The following is a 10,447-nucleotide window of genomic DNA, read 5'->3' on the forward strand; positions in this document are numbered from 1 at the left end:
ATCCTCCGAAGGGGGGCTGTTGGTCTGACAGCACGTTTAGTTTTGAGAGCAGCTACAAGAACTGCCAATCAGTGTAAATGCGAAGTGAACTGAGTAAATTTTGTTAATTTAGAGAAAAAATCTGAAAAATAAAATTTAGTTATTGCGTTAGTGGCAAAATAAATCGATGGACACTAGACATAAGAATAAGTAAAGTAAAAATAACAATCAGCGTAATGACAGTTTGTGGCCACCTCGGGGCTCTTTGAAATGAGGAACCCTCGGCAGCCTTCCCCAAACCAATCTTCCTAATTAATTACCACGAGACTGAAAAATGTACCATTTTAATCACTCGCAGAATCAAGCGCAAGCATGCGGGCGTATATTATTCACGCAGAGATCAATGGAGCGATAAAACATAATAAAAGTAGCCGACATATAGGCTACGTCTACTACGATAGTCATCAGACCAGAAAATAATGCGCAATTTAAAGTCTATGCGAAAGTTTCAAAACAAAAATGCGAATTTGTATATATTATAAAGGTATAAGTTCTTGTTAAGCTCGTAACTAACCATCGGATTCTTGAACCAAAAGTACAAAAGCATGCAGGCAGGTTTATTTAAATACCATGGGTACAAATACTTAAAGATATTTTGAGCGTCCACCACTTGATTTTGTAAAGGCTGTAAGGAGATGTTATAGGCATAATAAATGTTGACTTTAATTGTTTGTAAAAAAGACTTTAATTGGTAAAAAAGCCGATACGCCCGAAGTATGTGAACCAAGATGGCGGACACCGGAACGTAGTATGTGTACCAGGATAGGCCATAATTCCAGGTACAAAACCTACAGGAGTCACATGGCTTGCCCCCGAACTCGTAATATAAATAAAATAAGAAAAATTGAAATAAAATTATGGCCTAACCCTAACCTGGTACACGTACTACGTTCCGGTGTCCGCCACATTGGCTCACATACTTCGGGAGTACCAAAGAGCCATATACTTTTATACTAAACACACACACACACACACACACATATACACGAGTAGCGATAGGGTCGGTATGAAAGCAAAGTTTGCGTAAACATTTTTACGTGTGCATAAACTGCTATGACGCTCTACTCTAATATATTTGATTTATGAGGAAGCAGTCAAATGTTTGCAAACGCTGTGTCTATATATATTTTGCGGTCGAGTATAGCCATTGCGTAACGTGGGCTAAAACCAACGAGCTCGACTGGTTTAGTCAGAGAGAGATCAGGACTGCAATGACTTTTAAATTGAAAGGAATAATATTCGGAATCCGTGGTTTTTAAACCTTTTCGATGAAGTGGAATCCCAATGAAAATGTCAGTACAGTATATTTAAACAATATGGTTTCGGGGAGCTTTATGGCTTTATTCTGTGAACAGAAACATTAGACGATAGGGGTTAGATGTAAGTTTCAATTTGACGCTGTTCAGTTGATCCATATACTTAACTAGAAGTTGAAAGGGTGGCAGTTGCAGGGCACACTAAGCCCTGTATCCAGCTATATTTTTGCAACAGAAATAGCAGTAAATAGCATATGTAGTAGGTAGCTCTAGGCTTCAATATAATCCCATTTGACACCGTTCAATTGGTATAAGTTTATGTAAATGGTAGATTTTACTGATTAGCTACATCTCAGATTTCTGAGTTATTGAAAGGAACAATAACTTCATATTATGTAATATGTATTTCATTCGAAAGTTTATTGAGATATTTTCAGTAGTAGCAGTATGAATATTTTTATCATCGAACAACAAACCACGGTAAACATTACTCACCGAGCGCTGCAAATGTGTCATTATTTTGGATCATTAATACCCGGTAAATATATTTTTGTCTGCGCTTTGAAAATACTATTCAAAACATGGTAAGTTTAACTGGCATTTCTCGGTAACATCCACGATGGCCTAGTGCCCAAATGCTGGACAAATTACAGCACGTGAGCCGGAGTGTTTCATCCGGCCCACTTATCTCTGCTGAAATTACGAGTATAGTTTTTATGGATATATAATTCCGTTGCAAATATCGATGAAAATAACGTCATAATGACCCCGATTGTTACATTGTGGTTCATATTATTTTATAAATGTTAGCTTAGTTGTTGGACTAACTTTTGTAAATAAACTGTTTTTTATTCATAGTTTTTCATAATAAATTTTAAGCCTCTGGTCAGTAACCAAGTCTATTATTTGTAACTGGCCTAGTACAACTTTTCCTAGTCGGGGATAAATTATTCATCAGAGAGAACTTTCGTTAAATATTTCAATTTAGTTTTGATAACATTGTTTAGTTATTTAGCATTAATATTAAGCTTTGGCAAATAACGAAAACTTGGTTAATATGTGAGGTGTGTAATAGATTGGTTGGACAATGCATAATCGAAAAGATCACGATAGTTAGAATCAAAAATTTAGGGGTGTCAAACTCGTGGGTTTTCGAGGGCCGCATTGCATTTTGGGAATTGTGCAAAGGGCCGCAAACAGTTTCTGATATATTTTGATAATGTATACTTGAAGCATATTTTCAGATAGGTGTAGTTTGTGACATATATTGTGATGCAATTAAACAGCCGAATAACGATTTTTTATTTTCTTAAATTACCAAATGCCAATTACATATTAATTTTAGCTTTTCACTATTATTGCAATTTACTGTATTTATTACAAAAAATCATAAATTTTCATGTAGAGCCTTCCCAAAATTTTTTTCGAGAGTTTGAGGGCCATTCGAGGGCCGCATTGGAAGTTCTCTGGGGCCGCAAGTTTGACACCCCTGAATTAAATAACAATAAATGGTATAATAATATATCATTGTTTGAACTAACTTGGCGGTCGCTGCGAACGGATTTTAAATCGTCTTGAATTTTATTTTTCGGTTCTTTCTGTTTTATGAAATATAGCAGAATATACTTTTATAAAGTGTTTGTAACTAAGAACAAATCTCTACACAACCAGCTGCTTTATGGATAACCAACTGTGTTTTGTTGATGTTGATTTGAAAGGCTTGAACTCTCGTGTCAACTGTCTTGTGCCGTTCTATCGATCATTCGAACGTAATCAGTTGCTACTGGCGGATTTTAAATTCTCTTGAATTTTATATTTTGTTTTTTTCTGTTGTACTAAATGTAACGTTACAAGAAAATACTTTTTTATTGGTTGTTCACATAAGCAGTCGCTTTAATAATAACCAACTGTGTTTTCGCTATGCTGAGTTAAAAGTCTTGCAGTTCGGTGTTAACTGTTATGTCAACTTTTGTACCGTAGGCAAACCAGGGAAAGTACCTGTTCCCTTCGCCGTCAAAATGAGTCATAGCAAATAAATCGTTGTTTCATAATTTATTTTTATCAGATGAATACTCAGCTCGATATTTTGTTGACTAGAACAACTTTCGTTATTATCCAAGTATCAATCTCAAGAATAAGCACTTGTGATAAATTAGCAAATGATTTTTACTATGAAGGTGTTTTCCTATAACCACGAGTAAATGAGTTTGATGAGTGATATGTCCAGGCACGCTCAGTCAAGTATAGCTATCTTTACAGTGGTTAGATTCAGGTGGTTTGCGTGGACCCGTTCTTCGAATGTCGTATTATTACATTTATGAGTCTGAAATGAAGGCACCTGTTGTTAGAGAGTTTGAAAGGCTGTTTATAGAATTTCTGAATACTTTTACTGTAAATATCCTTGTACCAATAAGCAGCGGAGGGGCTTATACTGCAATAGCCCAACGACTGGTATAATGACTTCAAAACAAAAAATTAGAAATATGTCCTAGAAGCAAGGCGAATTCACCATTAGGCAGGGTAGGCTGGGACCTATAGGGGCCTCTAACTTTATGGCCTTGGCATTCAATTTCAAATCTTTCTCATTTTTATTCATTTTTAATTGAAAAGCTTGTTCCAGAATAAATGTGTTATTAATTTGGATCGTTCATATCCGATAAATTCATTTGATCTGCGCTATGAAAATGCTATTTGAAATATGGTTAGGTTTAACTAGCTTTTTCTCGATATCCATCACGGTGTCTTAGTGCAACGTTTCCCTGTCGTGGATAATTCTTATGTAACTTCCCCTGACCTGAATGAATTTTAGAATTTTACTTGATGTGTTTCGAGTAAATGAGCATTTCATGAGCTGTCCGTCCATTTCCTCGCTCGGCCTATTAGCAATCTATTTCCGTACTTGGTCCATCGCGTTAATTGGACAATAGGCTTTTTTATGCCCTACATGTTATACAGAGCGTCCATAAAGCAGGGGTGGGCAACTTCTCTAGTAAGGGGGCCAGATGTGGGTAAATGAAGTCCTCGGCGGGCTGGATTATTACAAAAAAATACTTCGGTATCCAATCTTTGTTAAATGCTCGACACTTTCTGTCAACTTTACGTTTCTTGGGATATTCAATGGGTAATGAAACTTAGTATATATAAAATCTAATTTCTAAAATCTATTTATGATCCAAATATAACTGATAACAGTAGTGGGGAATGCTTACAACGCTCTCTGCTTTGACCTTATATTGTTTGTTTAACAAGTGTTCTAACGCAATTGTTTGTTCACTAAGGCGATTGTTCATTGCACCAGCTCGCACTGACAGTGCGGTAAGAGTAGAGCGATCGGCAACTTACAAGAATGATGCGTCGGACCACATTACAGAGTGTGGTTTGATACACTCAGCGGCCCGGTCAAAATCTCTCGGGCTGTATGTTGCCCACCCCTGCCATAAGGTCTTATAATTTTTTTAATTGCGAAGGGAATTTATCGATACCCTATAAGTTTGGTTCCCACAGATGTATTAAATGAAATAAAAAAAAACTTGAACAATTACTGACTAAACAAGAGCCAACCTGGTTAAGATATATTGAGAACTGACTTCATAACAAAATTGAAATTGTAAATGGACTCTATGGACACCCTGTTTGATGAGTTGTCTCATCGGCATCGCTTGAACCTGTATTGTTACGAAAACTTCCAGCTTCGTCACCGCCGTATTTGTGACAGAGTGAACGCATGTGATTTCTGCGCTTTTTCGGTTGACTGATCGTTTCTGCTTTGGTCACGTCGTTATTATCGTTCGACAAACTTGTCAGTGTCTTGACTTTTATATTCTAATGGCTCTGTGAAATGTAGCATCATTCATTTGGGCAGAAGTGGCGTAGCATTGGAGCAGTTCTTTTCAATAATTTTTGTATGGCGACACAACGATGAGTTCCAGACGAGAGCGTATTTCCTATAAATTTGATTAACCGTCTCACAGGCGTTCCTAAAAACTGCAGGTTCGTTATGAAAATATCTTGCCCTGCTACCGTAACCAAGCGCGGTAACCAGACGCGAGCCGGGTCATTATCACCGGTACTTGACTTTGGCTTACAGCTGGGCCACATCAACATCTTCGGGTAGTCCACAAACCTATAAAATTGTTGAAGATATTGATAAATTTAGTTTCATATGTGCCCTTAGCCCCTTATGGTTCAATTTTGATTGCAGTATATATGAATGATGAGACTGTCTTTGGCTGCTGAGTGGTAATTTTCATTCTAATTATCAAAGCGAAAGTGTCTAATTTTAAGGACACAGTCTTGTACTTTTCTTGTAGTTTTTTTCTTGCATGTAACTCTTAGTGGTCACAGAATTTAATGCAACGAAAATGGGTCACGAAAAAAAAGGTGGTGAGCCGTCTTACAGATATTTCGTGAAACGGGATTCCTACCCCCATCCTCGAGACTTGAATTTCACTTTAAGCTGTCTTCCTTAAATTATGAGTATATGACTTCCACAGACGGTTAGTCAGATAGGTAAATTTTCCTCACATGCAGATCAAGCATGACCAGCGACTCTGAACGTAACCTTATGTAAAGCCCGTAGTTAACAAGGACATGGTTTGAACGAGTTAGTTCTCGTGATTATGAGTGCACCCGGAAACTACGCCGATTATAAAAAAAATTCTTTCGCAAAAATAGGCATTACCATTTAGTAGCAAAAAAAGCACTATCATTCATTTCGAATATAATCAAATGTAACTAATTTTAATTTATTAATATGCCTTGTGGCCCATCTGCAAATATTTTTGTGGTCCAGCAGCAGGCCATGGCTTACTCGTTGAGAACCGGTGGTCTATATATTATAAATTTGTTCTCAATGTTCCTTGGACCAGGACTTCCTTACTCATACTCATAATTTAAATTCCATCTTAAGGTGTTTTCCTTAAATTATGAGTATATGACTTCCACGGACAGTTAGTCAGATAGGTAAATTTTCCTCACATGCAGCTCAAGCATGACCAGCGTCTATGAACGTAAACTTATGTATGGCCATAGTTAAAAAGAACATCGTTTTGAAGGAGTCAGCTCTCGTGATTATGAGTGCGGCCGGAAACTACGTCAATTATAACTGCGATACGACACAATGTGGTAGTTCTACTGTTCATTATAATTAAGTCATAAGACTCCTGAACCTGTCTTATCGAAATTCCCGATTCCGTCGCCGCGATCAACCCGGTAACCAAACGAGAAGCCTGTTTTATAGTCCACATGTTATATGCGATTCGTCGTCTTAGGGCATTGCACCGGGTTTAGTATGAAAGTGTTTATCCGCCACCGTAACCTAGCCCGGGAACCAGGCAAGAGTCGTGTTAGTCTATATATTACAAACCTTGTTACCGATGTCCCTTGGACCAGGACTTCCTTACTCATACTCATAACTTTAATTTCGTTTTAAGGTTTTTCCTTCAATTATGAGTATATGACTTGTCAATTAGTACTTTCATACAACACAATGTGGTGATTCTATTGTTTTTAAATATTGAGTAATATCAAAAGCGTGTCTGGAACATTCGAAGCAGGAATGTTCGCCGCATAGGGTTAGGGTATGATCTTAAAACGGATCTTTTTTAAAATAAAAAGAGACCTCAAAAACCTAACTGATTTTATGATAAATACTTGTTTTACAGCAAAATGCTATCGCGGCAATTTTTCATGCCGCGATTTTTCCTATACGGCGAAATTTCTCGCGACAAGATTTCCTACGGCGAATTTTTCTAGAACCATATTAAAGACTTTCGATTTTATTATTGACAAACAGTCTATCATGGATCGGTACTATTATGGAAATTCCTGATTCCGTTGCCGCGACCAAACTCCGTAATGAGATGGGAGGCCTATTTTATAGTCCACCTACTATGGGATTAGTAGGTCTGGGCATTTCAAATCGAATAGTTAATCCCATCCCAAGTGATTATTTAGCATTGCATCGAGATATAGTTTGCACAAGGATATAGCTTCAATGAATTCGCCGATTTTATTGATTATTTAACATGCTTAACTCGCATACTTTTACACTGATTGTTTAAATATGCATAAAACTCTTTTTATAGTTGAACTACGTATGTCGGAAGAAGTCAGATTCGGTCAGACGAAACTTTATTGAAATATATTTGTGCTTAGTGTGCAGCAAGACTCTTGAATCGCGTAGAATTATAACTCTATCCCGTGATTATGCGTCAATACGGAACCAGGCCAATTATGACTCGACGCAACTTCATAAATCTATTGTTCATATATATTGAGTAATTTTAAAGACGTCAGAGGTGTGATAATTGACAAAAACGAAAAGCGTCTCTCTTGGATTATATTATCATGCTGATGATCTTCGGCGATGGTTTTATATGAGCGTTGCTGTTATGTCAGGTCAGGTATAGTTCCGATTTAAATTTAGGAATTTAGTCTAATTCTTGTGTTATTCGGTATCAACTCTGAAAGATATCAGTCGTTTAGTGTAGTTAGTATAGCCGGGCGAACGAAGAGCGTGACACCAAAAGCATAATAATAAGTACAATTTGCTAAAATGACGAGTGCGTCCGTCCTACCCAAAACATCACTCTTTATGAGGTGCTCAACAGGTGAACTGTAGCCATGTTTCGAACCTAAAAATGTAATATGAAAGTACGGTTTCCCATGTAATTTCAATTCAATATACGATCAATCAACTAAGTAAGACCATTGCAATTATGCATTTTATAGTGCTAAATCAAGCAACTACGATATAATACAATTATGTCACTTTCTCGAGAGGTGCGTAGCTGGTAATCTGTAGCTATGGTGAAGTGTGCTACCTGCTTAATATATGTAAAGAGTTTGTTTTTAATGCAATATGCGATCAATCAACTATCTGTCATTATTCTATTAGTTAGATCATCGCGAGTACGCTTTATCTCGCGCTAATACCAATTTATATAATCTTATTGCGACTCCAAACTGATCATTTTGCACGTTTAAACGGGTTATTGATAGCGCTATTAACGGCGTTAGTGAGATTTTGCACGTTTTTGTTACTTTACCAAATATATTTCTCGCTTAAAAAGAGATGCACGTCTGGGGAACTGTCGCCATGCGTGTAACATTCGATGTGGAATTAAGTTAGTAGTTTCCTAAATACTTTTAATTCAAAAAACGATCAATCAATTATGCATTTTATCGTGCTAATTCCAACATACGGTGAACTCTGACCCGATGAATCACGTGTAGACGTTACATCATTACCGCGTTGTTCATTTTATATAATCAAAATTATAAAACCTTAAAAATAAAAACGACTGAAAGCATTGCTGTCATAAAGATATTAGTAAGTAGAGGTTGGTTTAGTGCTTAGCACAGTTGATGCCAATTTATGTTAAAGATTATCCAGGGTGTCCATAAAGTCCCTTTATAATTTCAATTTGGTTGTGAAGTCAGTTCTCAATATATCTTAACCAGTTTTTATAAGGGAAGCGTTTATGTATTTTTTCCTCATTTAATACATCTGTGACGGCCAAAACAATATCTGTTATCGATAAATTCCCTTTGTAATTTTGAAAAAATTCAAAACTTCATGGACACCCTATAGATCTCAGGTCCAAATTTCATGCCTATCATGAGTACTTGTCTAGAGCCTTGAAAAGAGTGCAGGTTATAAATTATTTTTCAACTAAAAGTTAAACAAGTCGGTAGATGCCCGGGATGTCTACCGATAGTCGAGTAGGCCCGCACTATAGCAATCCGTTACCATCCAGGCAAAATTACACATATGTAACGAAAGCGCACTGAAGTGACCACGATACCAAAAACTGTGAAAAATGGAAATTTTTTCAAGGATCGTTGCGTTTTTTCGTTGTTGCCATAAAAACGAAACAACAATCTGAATTTTGTTGAAATCACAGTACTAGAGTGACGTGGGAAATTTTATTCAGATGGGTCAAACCGTTCAGAGCATTGGTTTTCAGAGTGGGGTCCGACAGACCGACAGACAGACAGAACGACCGAGAATAAGGGCCGCCGAGAGCGTACATCCAATATGTTTTGTTTTTTAAAAGTTGCCTTTTAAGTTCTACTTATCCGAAGCGTTGTTCTGAGTCATGAAAACCAAAATAAAAATATTTACTGTGAATAAGGAGTCAATAACCATATTTTCGTGCATTATTACATTGGTACTTTCATGGTAGTTACGCAATAACGCAACCAGATGCTGTAACAAATTGATATCAGCCAAGCTTGCCCCATATATGACTAGAGTATTTAAGATGCGATTTCCACATAGCCCGTACTTGGCCCAGTGCTAAAAAAGGAACTTTCCAAAGTCTAAGTTTATGACTCATGATTTATTACAAAACCGCAATGTGAATCAAGTTTCCCCCACACCATACATAAGTTTTGAGATAGCATTTTCGATGTTTCTTCAGCTGTTTCTCAAGTAATACAGGCAAGTGCATGTTTTCAAATCAAATCGAGTCGCCGATTTCTTGCTATCGTAAGATTGAATGATAAAGTTGAATATTAGTTGTCTGATCCGTGAAATACAGTTGACATGATAGTTCTGATTTTAATTTGAAAGCAACTCACTGGAACTTGGGTTTGGCCGTGTTGACTAAATAAGTTGACCTCTTAAGATCTTGCTTGTCAATTAGATATTTTGGACCCCCATTCCATTTGAAAATTCTTTGAATATGCTCCTGGAATTTGCTTTACAAGAGCAATAGCGTAATGTCATCCATGCAAATACAAACACAGTAAGGAATCGAATCGATTCACCTCTCTCCTGCTATCGTAAGATTGAATAATCAAGTTAAGTATACGATGCCAGATCTTGACAGAATGGTTGTGATTTTAATTTGAAAGTAACTTATCGTATTACTATCTGTTATTTGTAGCTTATTGTTAGCTAGTTATTTTTGAGGTGGGGTGCGAGACTTGACAAATTCTAAAAAGGGGGCGCGGCTAAAAAAGGTTGATGAACTACTGGATTTGACATTGACTTCGATTCTTATTCCATTGGGCTTTTAACAAAATAGTGTATAGTTATAGTGATGATGGGACCAGATTGTGAATATATTTTCAAATTTGTGCATGTTAGTCGTGTTTGCATTCATGGTAAGCATTGTCTTTCGGTTAGCAATTATTGCATAATA

This window comes from Styela clava, chromosome 7 (genome assembly GCF_964204865.1).
Source record: "Styela clava chromosome 7, kaStyClav1.hap1.2, whole genome shotgun sequence".
Classification (NCBI taxonomy): Eukaryota; Metazoa; Chordata; class Ascidiacea; order Stolidobranchia; family Styelidae; genus Styela; species Styela clava.